The sequence below is a fragment of the Cupressus sempervirens genome, chromosome 5, assembly GCF_028749045.1.
Source record: "Cupressus sempervirens isolate cs-2001-9-10 chromosome 5, ASM2874904v1, whole genome shotgun sequence".
Classification (NCBI taxonomy): Eukaryota; Viridiplantae; Streptophyta; class Pinopsida; order Cupressales; family Cupressaceae; genus Cupressus; species Cupressus sempervirens.
In genome coordinates this window covers 994,284,257-994,301,090 of record NC_143122.1, presented here as the reverse complement: position 1 = coordinate 994,301,090, position 16,834 = coordinate 994,284,257, and the positions used below count along the sequence as shown (strand labels likewise).

General features: G+C 37.3%; 1 pseudogene; it reads right to left on the bottom strand.

Moving 5' to 3' along the window:
• Positions 1 to 15,640: 15,640 nt before the first annotated feature.
• LOC149559269 (pentatricopeptide repeat-containing protein At2g13600 pseudogene) lies at positions 15,641 to 16,617 on the bottom strand (annotated as a pseudogene).
• Positions 16,618 to 16,834: the final 217 nt, after the last annotated feature.

Here is a 16,834-nt window from a genome sequence, read left to right as displayed (position 1 = left end):
CAACGTGTATACTGGGATCAGATATTACAATTGCAATAGCACTATCACTGTCGTATTATAACTTGGTCAAATAATACAAGTGTGATACTAAGGATAGACCGAGGATGCTTCACTAATATTGTGATAAGCCATCGAATATTGTGATCATCCAAAGATATTGTTGAAGATTCCCCTAGACCACGGTTTGTGAAATATATGATTGATTAAGGTGAGATTTCACGCACCATATACAAATTGGAGCACGCTAAATAGCCACACATTGTGAAGAGAGAGAATATCGACTACCAATAATGCACATGTTCAAGGGATCAATGCTAGTACGTTATACAAGTTGACAGGCCAGCAATTACTATCTTATATTAGAAGTGACAAAAATAATAGATGTCAATGGAAGGAGCTCAAGGAGATGCAACCCCTACCTATACAGTTTAGTGTAATAGAATACTACGATATTGAACCTCGCAAATGGAGGATAACTAGAAGAACATCATGACTTGCTATGAGAATTAGTATCTGTGATCTGACACAAGAATTCAGACATTGTTGTGGCCATCTTGCTAGAAGTTTGTGTAGAGGATAAAGAGCGAAATTGAGATTTAGAGGGAGCTTGACATTTCATTAGAGGCAACCTTGAATGAGAGGGAGCAAATAGAAGATATAACTCAGTCAACCTTCGGTGATCTCAATCATATCGATTCAAAGGGAGAAAACTATGTCAAAATGGATTATCCAATGATCAATAAATTGTTGTAGTCAAGAGGACAATAATTCATGAATATGTCTCATGATTATGTGATTTTAATGGGCTTACCCCTGTGTACATCATGAGGAAGTGACGACTTCCAAATGATCATCACTTGTATTTGGAGAAGTTATTGTAAGGTGACAATCTTGCAATAACTTGTATTATGAGATCTAATAGATCGAGTAAATGGTGAATGTCTTGCATCTCAACATTCTAGGACCATTACTCTGAGCATTTGGTGAACATCATTGATATTCTGGGAGGCCAATACTCATGATATCATATGTGATATCAAACCTTATTTTGAGTAATTGGTGAATATCATATGATATTCTGGGAGACCAGTACTCGTGATGTCAAATATGATATCACACCTTATTTTTGAGTACTTGGTGAATATCGGATGTCGATATTTTGGAAGGCCAATACTCTTGATATCAGATGTGATATCAAAACCTTTTGAGTACTTGGTGAATATCATTAATATTCTAGGAGGCAAATAATTGTGATATCAAATGTGATATCTAAATGTTGGATATCTTCTGATCAAAGATATTCTTAGTAAATGTCTTCTGTTTATCCTCCCTAGCTAAGAAGGAGCATTAATGTTTGGAAGCTTCAGTTGGATAAACTTTGAGATTAAAACTATGTGTGTGAGCGTGTGTGTGTGCATGTGTCTGTGCGTGTGCGTGTGCGTGTGCGTGTGTGTGTGTGTAGTTTAATTAATTATGCTATTACCATTTTAATGTATGGACATGTCCCATGAAGACTCATGTCTCCTCTTGATTTATTATCAATATAAATAAGAGATTGTTGCAAAGTGGAAAATACATACCAAGAAAAATGGCAGTGCTAATACATTTGCAACAAATCCTCTGAAAAACTAACATTTAGAACCCATCTCACCAATCCCATTTGATTGCATGCTCTTTGTTATTTGTTTTATCATTTGACCAGAAAAATTCTGTGATAAATATTTGCACACTGCTAATTTAATAACTTTGCAAAAAACCATATGATCATGGGTCGCTCTCCCCGCTCTCTCGCCCAAGCGCTTTTTCAAACTGGAAGATCTGTTGCGACTCCCCTGTCTCTGTCCTGTTCCAGCGTGGCTGCTGGAGTCGCTCCCGCTCCTCCTGCGGGTGGGGCTTCTTCTGTGGGTGGGGCTAAGGCTCTTTCTGCATCTCGCCCGGCCTCTTCTGCAAATGGGGGTAGGGTCCCGTTTGCCCCTCTATCGGCTTCTGGTTCTCCTGCTCCTGGTTCAGGCTCTTTTGGTTCCGAGGGAAGAACTTTCGCTGACGTTGACGCCTTTGAGGCTGGGCTTCATGGTGCTTTCCCTCATGTTAACTCATCTGGCCCCTCTCTGGTTTCGCCTGTAAGTGCTTTAAAGCCTATTAGGGTCCCTTTGGATCCAGATTCAGTTGAAGACATTTTCCAAACGGTAGATGACCTTTCTTCTTTTGCTGCAATTTTTCGCTTCCGTGGCTATTGGCCCTCCCTTGCTGATCTACATGGCTGGATCTCCAAGAACTGGTTGCCACTTATTGATAATAATGTTCATATATTTCCGTGTGCTAACGGTTTTTTTATAGCTAAGTTTCAAGATTCTAATGACAGGAAGATTATTTTATGTCACAATAATTTCTCTTGGCAGGGCAGATTTCCACTTATGGCCAAACCGTGGCATATGGATTTTGATCCTCTTTTGGAATCCTTTAATAAGTACCCTATCTGGGTTCGGCTCCCTAATCTTCCGATTCATCTTTGGCAGGATTCAATTTTTGAATCTATTGGGAACACTATTGGGGATTTATTATATGTGGATGTTGACACTTCAGATATTTTCCACTCGACCTGTGCTCGCTTCCTTGTTGACTTGGATGTTTCTAAAGGTCTTCCTAAGGCGGTCTGTTTGGATTCCCCGAGGGGGTCTTGGTCTCAAATGTTGGATTTTGAGGGAATCCCTTTTCGTTGCAGGAAATGCCACTTGATGGATCACGTTGCTGCTCGTTGTGTTGCTGGGAAATCCAAACCCAGGCGTTCCCCCTCTTGGTGGACTGGGGCCTCCTCTGAGCATTATACAGTGAAACAATCCTCGGTTGCCCCTGCGGTTTCAGAGGTTGAGGCTAGTGTTCCTTTCGTGCCGGTGGTTGCGGAGGTTGCTTTGGCGTCTCATCTTGTGGATTCAGTGGTTGTGGGCAGCATTCTTTCCAAGCTGGTGGTAAAGGATTTGGTCTCTCCCCCTGCTTCGGTTGACCCTCCTAGGGGTCAATTGTCGTCTGTCTCTCATAGGGTTGCTGAGGCCTCTGCGTCCCCTGGGTTCCTCGGGTCTTTGTCCTCTGAGGATTGGGTAATCGAGGCAGCGAAGTTTGAGGACGGTTGGATTGCGGTTAAAGGGAAGAAGGCTAAGCCTTCTGCTCCCCCTTTAGATATGACCCTTCGGTCGTGTAAGGGTAACCTCATTTTAAAAGGATAATCTTTTGTTCCCTTATGCTGACTAGTTCTTCTGGGTTGGTGTTATGGTCTTGTCACTGATTTTCTGGTATCTGGTTTGGATAGCCTTCCTAGCTGCTTTGCTCAAGTCTGTTTGTCCTTTCAGATTCCAGAGTTTTTGATTAATTTTACTGGTCATATCTGCTAGTTTCAGATCCCTGCAAAACCTGGTTTAGTTGTTTGGTTGGTTTCAGGTCCTTTTAAAACCTGGTTGTGCTTAATGGTTTATCTTTCTCTTTGATGTAATGGGTTTCGGGGCCCCTTCAAAACCTACTTTTACCTTAATCTAAAACTTTGCAAAAAACCAAACATAGGTAAGACAGAATTTTTTGGCACACTTACACCCTACCTACAAAGGAACAGTAGTTATTTTTCAAACCCTTCAATTTGTTTTCAATTTTGGTATACATTCAATTCTGTGTATCTCTTAAGAGCTAAGTTGCCAGATCGGATTTCAATTCAAATGCGGGTTCAAGATTCGGAATCAAAAATTGTCCAATTTTTTTGGAGTTCAGTTCTAATTTATTTTGTGTTCATCCGTACAATATTTTTTTCTAGAATATATGTATATATACATGTCTATATATTTATGTGTGTGTGTGTGTAGCAGCAGATAATTTCATACACAAATGAAAGCAAGAAGCTTTTCTTTTCATTCACAAATGCACAAATGACATATAAAACAACCCTTTTGGTCTTTTTAGTGGTCACTTTAAGGGTTGGAAAGTCAAATAGACCTAAGGTTGCAAAAATTCTATATGAAAGTCAATAAAAATGAAGTTTTCAGTCAAATTTGCATCAAATTCATTTTGGGCACTTTTGGCCAGACTCCAAATCAAGTCTTCCAAATTTGTCCAATATCCTTACAGGGTTCTGCTAAGAGAAATTTAAGCAAATTTAAATGACTGGCAGAATTTTGAGCAAATCCAAACCAAATCCGACTTTGCAGTGAGCTGACTTTCAAATTTTATCTTTCAAGAGCAATCCAGTACAATAGGATTTAAAAATTTCAAAGATGAAATAGCACCTATTCATAATGGTCATCGTCCTTGCTAATTACGATGGGAGAGGAAGCATTGGCAGTATGATGCTTGATTAGTATTCCCGCGGTTTGGGAAAACAGTCAAGTTCATTTTGATCTTGACAATTATCATTATATAGGCAGTGTGTGTAGCAAAAGGCATGGTGATGATTCAACTGTGATTGTGATCAGACAATGCTATGTCAATTCTATTGTAACTTCTGCAGATATTATTGGTGTCTTTTCCTGTGTACCGATCATTTTTGTATTTTAGTATGAAATAATACATAAGGCTTTCTGTGTATCGTAGATGCCATCAGACAATGCTATGTCAATTCTATTGTTAACTTCTCTAGATATTATTGGTGTATTTTCCAGTGTGTGCTGATCATTTTTGTATTTTAGTATCAGAAAATACATAAGGCTTTCTGTGTATCGTAGATGCCATGCAGGTTGTTTGTTTAATTGTTAAAGGCATACTACTGATGATTGTTAAGAGTTAGCAATCTTTGTGAAAGATTCATCTAAAGATTAAGCTTGAGAGCATTGTATCCAAATTTGAAGTATTAAAAAGATAGATTTTTGGCGTGGCACGCCTTTCACCTTGAAGTGCAGGGTTTCCCCTGGATAAATATTGTCTTATTGTTTCTTTTCTGATGCTTTGCTGCTTATTTTCATTCCTGGTCTAAAAGAGTATAAAAATAAGTAATGTTAGCCATCAAGCTTTGAAAACGGCTAATAAGTGTCAGAGAACCGTTTCCTATTTTGGGTAATCTAAATGAACAAGTAAAAAGAGAGGAAACTATTGTGCATGGTGGGAATTAGAATGAGGGAATTCACCTCTCTTTCATGCCTCTTGAGAAGGAATCTGCTGTCATACATTGGCGTTTGGAAGATTCTATGAGAGATGTTTTCATGGGAAAACAATGCTCATCGATGGTGATTGCATACCGCTTCACTATTGTTGTCATAAAATGAGAGTTTTTGGGTATATATCAATAAGAGTTTTGTTGGCAGACTAAGCAATAGTTGCTGGTTGCACACAATCTGTGAGTGTAAATCAATGGAGCTTGGTCTGCGTTTCAGCTCACGATTTATATTCTGCATTTTTATATGGTTTATGTCCTATGCTTCCCAGGATAAGATTGTTAGAATTTATCATTGATGATTGAGCTTATCATGTGGTGATCATTTGTTGACTGATTGGATCTGCTGTTGATCACATTTCTCTCTGACTTATTTTGACCGATCCTGTTTGTGACAAGTGTGAGTATGCTGAACATGGGTAACCGATTCCTTGCAAAGAATGTTCATGATTCCTTGAAGAGTTCGTCGACTCGTACAGGTGCTTGTAATGAGCATCAAATCTCTGGCTGTCAGAATCAAATACAGGTGAACTGTTGTAATGTGTCAGACCTCTGGCTGCATCAGATCTCTGGCTGCAAGAATCAAACAGGAGTGTAACCGTTGTAAACAATCATTGCATTCAGAGGTAATGAATACTGCAATACAACTGATGTCTGAAATATATCAGATACCCAGTCAATTCAAAGGTAATAATGCATTATTGTGTGTTTAACTTTCCAAAAAAATGGTAGAATCAATCATAGAGTTGGCATTTTTTTGGCACACTTGTAAACTGCAGAAAATTATTACCTCGGCAAAAACCTCACTGTTATTCTGGAGTGGCATTGTTTTTTTCTGGGCGCTACAGTGTAAGGTGTAACCCAAAAAGAATCACTAAAAAGGTGAAGATGTTATAAAATAAAGGGGGCTTAACAGGATGTGGATTTGTGTGAGTTATAAAGGGGCTATTTTTAGTTGCGGTGTGAAGCATGAGAGAAGACAAACCATTTTTCTGCATGTTGGGTTTTGAACTAAGATATTGAAGACTCTGTGTGGCATGTAGCAGTTTGGAGGATTTGAAGTTTAAAAAGAAAATTATTAAAGCAGTTTTTTTGGTGCTTTTACATGAGTTTTGAATCAAAAACGGAGATGACATTGCATGCATAGATTTTATGAAAAGTCAGAGACTCAATCTTCTTGGTTGTGTGTGAAGCAATTTAGCGCTGTAAAGTATGAGTGAAATAATACAAAGTGAGGGAGCATAAAGCGTTCTTGCTGTTGTATACTTGGAGCAGCTGGTTCGAGTCAGACAAATTGAAATTCTCCCTGCAGAATTAACCAACTCCTACAGGTGCTTGTAATGAGTGTCAGATCTCTGGCTGCAAGAATCAAATTGAGGTGCAACTGTTGTAATGCGTCAGATCTCTGGCTTTGAGAATCAAAATCTCTGGCTGTGAGAATCAAACTGAGGTATAACTGTTGTAATGCAATCTCTGCATTTAGAAGTATTGAATACTGCAATGTAACTGATGTCTGAAATATATCAGACGCACCCAGTCAATTAGAAGGTAATAATGTGACTACCATGCATTTTTCTTTCCCAAAAAATGGTAGAATCAATCATGGAGTTCGCATTTCTTTTGGCATACTTGTAAACTGCTGAAAATGATTACCTCTACAAAACAGTCACTGTTATTCTGGAGTGGCATTTTCTTTTCTGGGTGCTACAATGTAAGATGCAACCGAAAATGAATCTCTAAAATGGTTAGGATGTTGTAAAACAAAGGGGGCCAAACAGGACTTAGATTTGTGTGAGATAAAAAGCTGAGTTACCAGATTCTCTCCAGGAGCTCTCAAAATTTGGTTTGATTTTGTACAAAGTCTGGTCCTTGACAAATTTTCCCCAAATTCGCTTGCAGAACTATGAATTTGCTGCAAATACCCCCTGAGGAACCTAGGCAGAGTTTTGAACAGTTTGCTTCCCAGCAGTCAAATCTGGGCTGAATTTGGTCTCAAAACATTTTTTCACTTTTTTTAAGTGTTTTTTATTTTTGCCTAATTTGGTCTATTCGATCCTCTCAACCCTAAAGTGACCACTAAAAAGACCAAAAAAGATCTTGGGCTTGTGGGTTCTTGCTGGATGCGTTGCAGTGCATCCAGCAAGAACCCACAGTCCCAGGATGCTCTTCCTGGGAGAATCCGTACAGCATCCTAATGCACCCAAGCATCTGGACGCATCAAAATCAACATCTGGCCATTTCAGCAGAGAATCAGTATTTGAGTCAAAAAGGGATATTGAGACAACAATGTCTGTAAAGGAGGAAGGTAACAACATTCTTATTATTGTTATTTATGTCAAAGATTTAATTTTTGAAAGTGACAGCTCCAAAATGACAAGGGAATTTGCTGCTAGTATGGAAAATGAATTCAAAATGTCAATGATGGGTGAGCTGTCCTATTTTCTTCAGCTGCAAATTTGTCAATCAGCAGAAGGTATTTTCATTTCTCCATCTAAATATGTTAAGAGGGCTGCTGAAAAGGTTTCAAATGGAATATTGTAATTGAGTTAGCACTCCTATGGAAACCAGGTGCAAGTTAAGAGGATGAGTCTCCTAGTGTTGATCAAACTTACCACACGTCTATGGTGCAACTTGTTGGTTATGTTGCATGTTTTCAAGCCACACCTTTTGAAGAGGATCTTAAAGTACCTAAAAGGAACTCATGACTATGGCTTATAGTTTTCTACCAAGTTACCAGATTCTCTCCAGCAGCTCTCAAAATCTGGTTCAATTCTGTACAAACTCTGGTCCTTGTCAAATTCTCCCCAAATTCCCTTGCAAAACTACGAATTTGCTGCAAATTCTCTCAGAGGAACCTAGGTAGAAGGTAGAGTTTTGAAGAATTTGCTTCCCAGTGGCCGAACCTGGGCTGAATTTGGTCTCAAAACATTTTTTGAGACTTTTTTTAAGTGTTTTTTTTGCCTAATTTGGTCTATTTGATCCTCCTAACCCTAAATTGACCACTAAAAGACCAAAAAATGGTCTATATGTCATTTAAGCATTTGTGAATGAAGATGAACACTTGCTTACAATCCAAATTGAAAATAGGTAATGACGATTTTAGAGGAATCTCTGAAAAAAAAATGATATCTTTGAATTAGGCCTTAAAATTTGAATCTCAAATTTTGATCTAGCGTGGTTAGAAATCCAGTAACAAACACAAAATAATAATTCAGAAAACTGCACTTATCTTTTTACAATTCCTTTAGGCCCCGTTTGGTAGCGAGAATTGGAGCAGAATAGGAAAAGTTATATACTGGAATTCGCGAATTTAACGTTTGTGTGCAAAAAATAAAAGTGGAATTAGAATCCTCCTCTCCTCATTTTACCCTAAAACAGGCATAGCGGAGTTCTTAAAAATAGTTGGAATAAGAATAGTCTATTCTTATTCCATTTTTAAGTAAACCAAATAATATTTCCTATCGGGTCTGTGAGTTTGACTCCCACCATTTCATTTTGCCGCTATCGGGTCCATGAGTTTGACAATCGCCATTTCATTTTGCCGCTCGATGTATTTTCCATCTGTTCTGCCACTCGATGCAACGATCTTCCATCTGTTCTGCCGCTCAATGCAACGATCTTCCATCTATTCTACCACTCAATTCCATTTGTTCCAGTCGAGCATTTGAGAAAGCCAGCCTTGTATGCCCTTCATAGCAGGTACCAATCTCTGCTTGATATTTTTAGGTATCTTTACCACTTTTTTTGTTGTGCCCTAGCATTGTTAATACACAAGTGTTTTATGTTAGTCTGAGCTTTTTCTATGGATGTTCTTTGCAGGGATTTCTTGTCTGCTGAAGATTTCCCCACTTTCCCCAGTTTCACCATTTTCACCGCTTTCCCCACACATTCGGTACGCATCTTCCCATTTTGTCTTAAAGCTAGTATATTTTCTTCCTCTTCAAATGTAAAGTAGACATTTTTGTTGGTGGATATTTTGTAACAGGTGTGGAGGGTTATTCATTATTTTGAAGTAACAGATGTACCCAGCATTTTAGTTTGTTTAGCATTTTAGGTCGTTTCTTCCGAGTTCTTATAAAACCCATTAACATATTTTCTTTAGCAATTAGTTGATAGATGTAGGGGAACATTAGGTCACACTGTTAATAGCCATCTTACCGGATTTCATGAAAGGGAGATGGATGATAATCGATGGAGAATTGATAGAAGTACCATAACTTCTCCAATATAGAACAATTTTGCCATTCAACAATTTTCACTAATGATAGCTTGTGCAAAGTCGCTGATGACAATTCTGAGTATATACATGAATAAACATCTGAAATATGGGCCGTCAGATCCATTGGTGGCCTAAGCAAAAGACCAAGCATGTGTTCCCCTACATCTATCCCGTAAGATGGTGCATGTGTAGGAATTCATTAACATATTTTCTTTAGCAATTAAAATGGTTGTTAGAGGCTCTGAAGTAATGTTGGATTAGAATAAAATTGGATTTTACTAGTAAGTGATTCTTGTTCCCCTTTCAATGGTCTACTCACAAGTCTAAGATTAAAAATAGGCGATGGCTAAGAATACAGTAAAAGGTGGATGGGCTCTTGCACCTCCAAAGGAATCAAAGTTGGTTATACTATTCTGAAATGATTTTAGTGGTCAGGGGAATGGAAGATTCGTACAATTTTGGAAGGACATTTTCAAAGTCTTTGGAAACAAGGAAACATACATGTAGTGTTAATGTACATACTGAGTAAATGACCGAGACTTTCTAAATAGAGAAGCGGGGAGAAAACTCAAAAGGAATTAATTCTTACAAACTTCATATTTTGAAATATATTTCAGAAACAAAACTAGTCACTTAAACTTGATATCATGCTTTTTGATTTTGGATTGAAATCTCAGTTTTATTTATTTTCCATTCTTTTATAATATTATCATTATAGTAATGTTTCCTTCATTTAATTTAAGTATTTTTTAATGGCTCCAACTTCCAAGTGAACAAGGTTGGGCATTGTTGTGTATTTTAATGGACCATTGAGGGCTGATTTTGGTGTGCTCACCCTAATAAAAATTAAAAAAATGTAAAATCATCAGAAATCCAAAAATGTCGTAGCATGAAGGGCAATGTGTTATGTATGGCAACTGAATCATGGCCAAAAGGCCAAGGATTGGATTACAATCATACTTAGCAAAAATAAAGTAACCCTGAATAAAGAGGTCATCAAGGTTGATGATCAAGATACCATGCAAATAGAGCATCACTAACCTCATAAGCATCTTTTAAAGCACAACTTTCATCCACTCCAATGCCGAAATAAATCAGATATTGTTCAGATAAAGTAGTAAACGGATGGTACTCTGTATCCTTCAGGTTTTTATTATAGCCCAGAGTTCCCTGTCTTGTCTGTTTTGAATCTCTCATGACAGAAACATAGCTGAGAAATTCTGCTGTCATCTCCTGCCTTGATCCAGCCTTCTCAGCTTTACTGGATCTTTAAATTACCTTAAGACATCCAAGTCTCTATCAACAACTATGAGCTATTCTGTACTTCTACTTGATTCACCCAGTTATTGGTCGATGCATTTTGAAAAGCAGTTTGTTGGCCTTTAATTCATTCACATTTCATAGTCTAGATGATTGGGACAAGCACAACTTGTTTATCAGACAAGAAAAGATTTCACTTAGCTTTGAAAGATTATACTCCAATCCAAAAATTTATGCTGTTCAAACTTTCACAAGCAGCATAAGTGATTGACAACCAAGTATATTGCCTTGGTATATGCAAGTGTCATGAAAGTCAAAGGTTCACTTTGAATCTCAAACCCATGCTTGTTGCTATCTACGATAATGATCTTTGTTATTGCAGCATTGGTTTTTAATGATAACATCACTGTACTCCAGTTCTAATTTATATTGATGGAGCCCCCACCCTGTTTCAAAGCCCTTATATTAGCACTCTGTGAAGATAAGACCATGTGGTGACGAGGCCAGTTGTCATTAGGCAATACATATGTCTTCCATGTTCTTCCTTTCTTTGCATATAGTCCTACCAGTTATGTATGCATATATGCTGATCTGGAAGATGCAATGGCCTGATTTTAATGTTTGGACCGCCTAGCAAACCTTCTTTGATATGCTTGAGGGTCATTTAGTAGGCCATTATAGGAGTTTGTGGCAAGAAAGTGGAGTTCTATGTTGTTTTGAGATATTTTTGATTAAAAACTATTAAGAGAAAAATGCGTCATTCTTTTTGCAGGAAGTAGGCATGGGTGATGTTTGAAGTTATTTGTATAGTTTATTTTAAAATAAAACTATAATTTTCTGTTTTTGAAGATTAACAGTTTTTGTAATTGATGAGACTTCATTGTTTGCTGGCATGCCCCTGATATTTGGTGAATTTCGTGACCAGATGAGATGCTATATTCTTTCATTCCCTGTTATGAACTCTCCCATGTAAGAGGGTGCAGTATATGAAATTTGTGGCTTGCAAGTCAGTTTCTGTTAAATATAGGGGTGAATAAAGAAGGTTGGAATTGGGCAGGTCCTGGCTTATTGGAGGTAGATCATAATTCCAGAGACAACTCTTGTACAAGGATATTTGATAAACAATATACATGCCTTCACATTACCTCCCAATCTATAAACATACAACTGAAATATCTGCTGATATCACCTGTTCCAAAATAGTCAGTTTGGTTTCAACCAGAAGGATAGTGACAAAACGAACCACACTTTACATGTACAAAAGATTATGCGATGTTTTATTAGGATTCAACTGCATAGTTTTTGTGTTGATCTCCATCCACTCATACTTCAGTAGTAGATTCACAATTACCCATCTCTCAAGGAAATATTCTTTGAGTTCTTATAACAGAGCAATCAATTAAATATGTGCATTGTTTGGAGTTTTATTGGATCTCATTTTGTTTTACGTTTTAACATTTCTTTTTTAAATCCTCGGAATACTAGAAATCAATTGTATTAAGCCCATTGTTTGGAAGCCAGGTTTATATTAACATGATATTTGTACATTCCTAATATTATTGTGGCACAGAATTTATGTGCTCAAACATTTCACCAATAAAATCATGACAAGTTAACACATTTTCACATTTAAATTGAAATCTGGCATGATAGTACCAGAATAGAGGTTGCTTTCATCAGAGCAAACTGTCCTTCCATTCTAATTTTCATCTCATGACAAGGACTGAAAGATGTATCTAGATGTCAAATCCTGTCCAAGAGTTATATAACAATCCCCTTAACTTCGATTGTTACATCTATCTCATCTACTCTGATATTCAGAAACAAAATGTACCCATATCATGAACTCTGACATAGATTAGCAAATAAGTATCTGAGGGATGAAATCGATAACAACAATTTCTTATACTGATTGTGAGAAGACAACTGACAGAAAGTTACTCTCAGTAAAGTTTAAAAGTGTTAGCTACATAATCAAATTAACAAGTTAACAGAATCTATCCAATGGTTTATTTTATTTATTTCATGATCACAAAAGTTGCTAATTTGGAGTTCAAAATCTACTGCCTTTAATTAGTCAAGATATAAATCTTGATCAAGTGCTTTTGACAGAAAAAATTGGCAACCTTTTATTGTTGGAGAAAGGTACTGCATCAGAATTACAATAAGGAGCCTACTAAAAGCTCCAGTCACAAAGAGGGCTGGTAGCTCACATCCAGCGTGCATCTTAGGTTCAACCTTTAACTGGTCCATGGAAAGTAACAACCTATTAAAGACGTTATAATAGATTCCATAGTCCAAATAGATGGATAGGTGGTCAGAAATCTAAGGCTGCTTAGGCTCTCAAAACTTATATCATATCATGTATTGAAAGATTTCAGCCCGAATAGCTGCATGGAAGGTTAAAATTGCAAGGCTGCTTAGGCTCCTGTGAACAGCCATACCATATAAGCTATGGTTGAAACCTTATTAGTTCATGGAGGTGCATTGTGTAACAATGGCATCGATGCAAGTTCTATGTCACTATATTGTTGCACATTCACTGCTGACCTTTAATTTCATTAATATAACAGAAAGTTGTGTGTATACAAAGTTGCCTTCTAAATATAATAATAACTTTATATAACCTCTTAAAATGTATAGGGAAAGCTTATAATTTAAAGGTTAATATTCATGTTAGCAAACTGTTTTTTGTTTCAGATCTCACTCTCCTCATCTTTGGTACTGATTTTTATCTAGGTCATTGATGGATCTTGCTAATGATCCAAGGATTCATGGTCTCATTGGTAGGACGACTAGAATCATGCTTGCGCTTGTAGCTGCCCTCGCAATATCCATTGCGGCATCTGCACAAGAAGCAAGAAGAGAGAGGCGTAAGCGCAGAAGAGATGAAATCCCATTTTATAAGAGTATTATTCATTCAAATGAGACTGATTGCCATGACTAGCTTCGTATGACTACAACAACCTTCTTTCGTCTATCCACTATTCTTAGGTAGAAAGGAATCATTGGAGATTCCTGCAACATCACTTTAGAAGAACAACTAGTGATGTTCCTCCACGCACTTGGGCAAAATTTGAAGAATCGTAAGATTGCAGAGACACAATTAGTAGATACTTCCACAAGGTCTTGAGGGCTATCTTAGCGCTCCATGCTGACTATATGTTGCCCACTGAGCCAAACACTCCCCCTCAAATTCTTGGGAAGGATTGTTTTGATCCCTACTTCAAGGTACATCTCCTGTTGCCATATATTTGTTATGTTGATTATTACTCATAATAATATGTTTTCTAATGCAAACTCACAATTTGTAGGATTGTATTGGAGCAATAGATGGGACCCATATACCGATTACTATTGATGTCGACAACCAAGCTAAATATCGTGATAGAAAAGGCAACCTATCACAGAATGTTATGGGTGTGTGTTTCTTTGATTATAAGTTTCAATACATTCTTGCTGGTTGGGAAGGGTCTGCCGCAGATAGTCGTGTTCTTGCTTCTGCTTTGTCCAGATCAAATCCACTAGTAGTTCCCCCTGGTATGTGCAATCAACTTTTTAATGTTTAGTTCCTTTGATTTTATGAGAGACGTGTCAAGGTTATATCAATATACTTTTGGTACATTTGTGTAGGTAAATTTTATTTGGTTGATGCGGGATATCCAAATGTACCTAGATTTCTCGCCCCTTATCGGTGTACACGCTACCATCTAAAGGAGTTTTGCAGAGGAAATCTGATTAACTCTCCATGAGAGCTATTTAATCACCAACACTCCTCACTTCGGAATTCAATAGAGAGTACATTTGGCATTCTGAAGCAACGTTTTCCTATCTTGGAGCATGCAACATTGTATCAAATCATGACACAGACTAAGATTGTCTTAGCATGTTGCATCTTGCACAACTTCATTACGATAGAGGACGGCATTCCTACAAAAGTTGAAACTAAAGAGAATGAGCGCGATGGGATAAATGTACCCATACTTGAGACATATGGGATGACTCAGCGAGATAGAGATGATTGGGGAAACTTTCAAGATGAAATAGCTCGGACAATGTGGGAAGACTGTAGAGCACGGGCTTAGTTGTAGTTGGAACAATACATATTGTTGTAGAATATATATTGGCAGATATTTTTGATATATATACTGATACGTGTGTTATTTCAAATGAATGAATTATATGTCACATTTTCATCATCATTATAATGTGGCTGTAAGTATATTGACTAGTGTGAGTTTGTATGATATATGTTTCTTTGATTTGTAATTCAATGCATATGCTATTATCTTGTGACTGGTATCTTCAATGGAGGAAGAGTTGGTGTCAAGAATTTTGAGAGATTATAATGTATGGTGCTATATAGTCTCTAGTCACATGACTGAGTGTGTTCAGCAGACTTTGGCCACATAAGCTGTTTCGCTTTGTATTATTTCTCACTTTTGTGTTGTATTCTATTTTTTTCCACATCTTATTTGTTTTTTGGGATATGAAGAAGTGTCTCTAGAATATAATGCATGTATATTTGAGCTAAACCTCCTCTTAGATTTGCAACTATTCTAATTTTCTATCTTACAGATCTTCAACTATTCTAATATTGTAGTACTCAAACTCTCTAAATCACTAAAATCTAATTCAAAACATTGATTGAGAAACATCTTCTACTTATCGGTTGATGAAGGGGCTTTCTAATGAATGGTTCGTGAGGCACAATGCTTGGTGAAGGTTTTCTATTTATATTTCTACAAGATACTATATAGGGATTTCATTTCAGTGAACGCATTGTAAACTGAAAAAAAAAACAGAGAAAAAGGAGTTTTTACCTTGTCTTAGTGAACGGCAGCAATAAGACTTCTACCCCTAAACAAATATAGTGTTCGCATAATCTACTGTCTGCAGAAAAATGCTTCAGAGACTAGAGAGAAACTATTCATCACAGAGGTTGAATAGGAATAGATGTTCTAGATTGATCTTCCAAGATAATGCCATGACCTTTGCTTCGATTTTATGTGACCTTTAGCCTACGACAAAAGCATTTACATGTTTATTGATGTCAATCCAACTGTATCCAGGTGTCTTTTTATGCCCCTGTCACTCATCATTTGCTGTATCCTCTCAATCTCACTCAACCTGCCAGTTGCAGCATAGATGTTCATAAGAGGCACATAAGGTGCTGCATTTTGAGGCTCCAATTCAATTATTTGTCCTGCCACATATTCTCCTAAATCCGCATTATTATGTATCCTGCAAGCACCCATCAAACAATTCCAGATGGCACCATTGGGTTTTACTGGAATTCTGTAGATCAAATCAATTGCTTCATCCAGTCGGCCAGCACGCCCAAGGAGGTCAACCATACATCTATAGTGTTCCATAGTAGGGCTGATGTTATAATACGCCCTCATGCAATCGAAGTATTTATAGCCCTCACTCACTAAACCTGCATGGCTGCATGCAGACAAAATACTGAAAAAGGTGATATGATCTGGTGTCATACCAGAAAATTTCATTTGTTCAAAGAGTTCAAGAGCTTTCTTGCCATAGCCGTGCATTGCAAACCCTGTAATTATCGATGTCCAAGAGACTGAATCTCTTAGATGCATTCCTTCAAATATTTCATTTGCCTTCTGAATGTCACCACATTTTGCACACATAGATATCAAGGCATTACCCACAAGAACATCTGGTTGAAATCCATTTCTTATTATATTTTCATGGATTTCCCTCCCGTGTCCTAGAGCTGCCAGTTTTGCACAGGCAGGTAGCACAGTAGCAAAGGTTTTCGAGTTTGAATTATATGTGACATTTTCATCATCATTATAATGTGGCTGTAAGTATATATGATAGATTTCTGAATCTGATCATATGAATCTTTTATCATCACTGTTGGCTATTAGGTAAAGTTGAAGTGATTCTTACTCAAACTAATTCTAAATCCATCTTCCCCCAATTGTTATGATGTACGAGTCCAAGTTAATAAACGTACACATGATTTCCTCACTCCATCTACCATGCCCGGGCTTTTTAAAGAAGGTTAATGAGTAAGTTTGGTCTTACAGAGCTGAGGTCCATTATAATAATGATATCTCTTATACTGCTAATGTAATAATTTGTATTTGGGAGATAAGTGGGTATTTGGAATCCTCAAGAATTCCATCACCTGGATACACAAGACAAGTGCTGAACTTCATGACCGTATGGTTTTGCTTTCCCTGTTAAATGTGGAATTA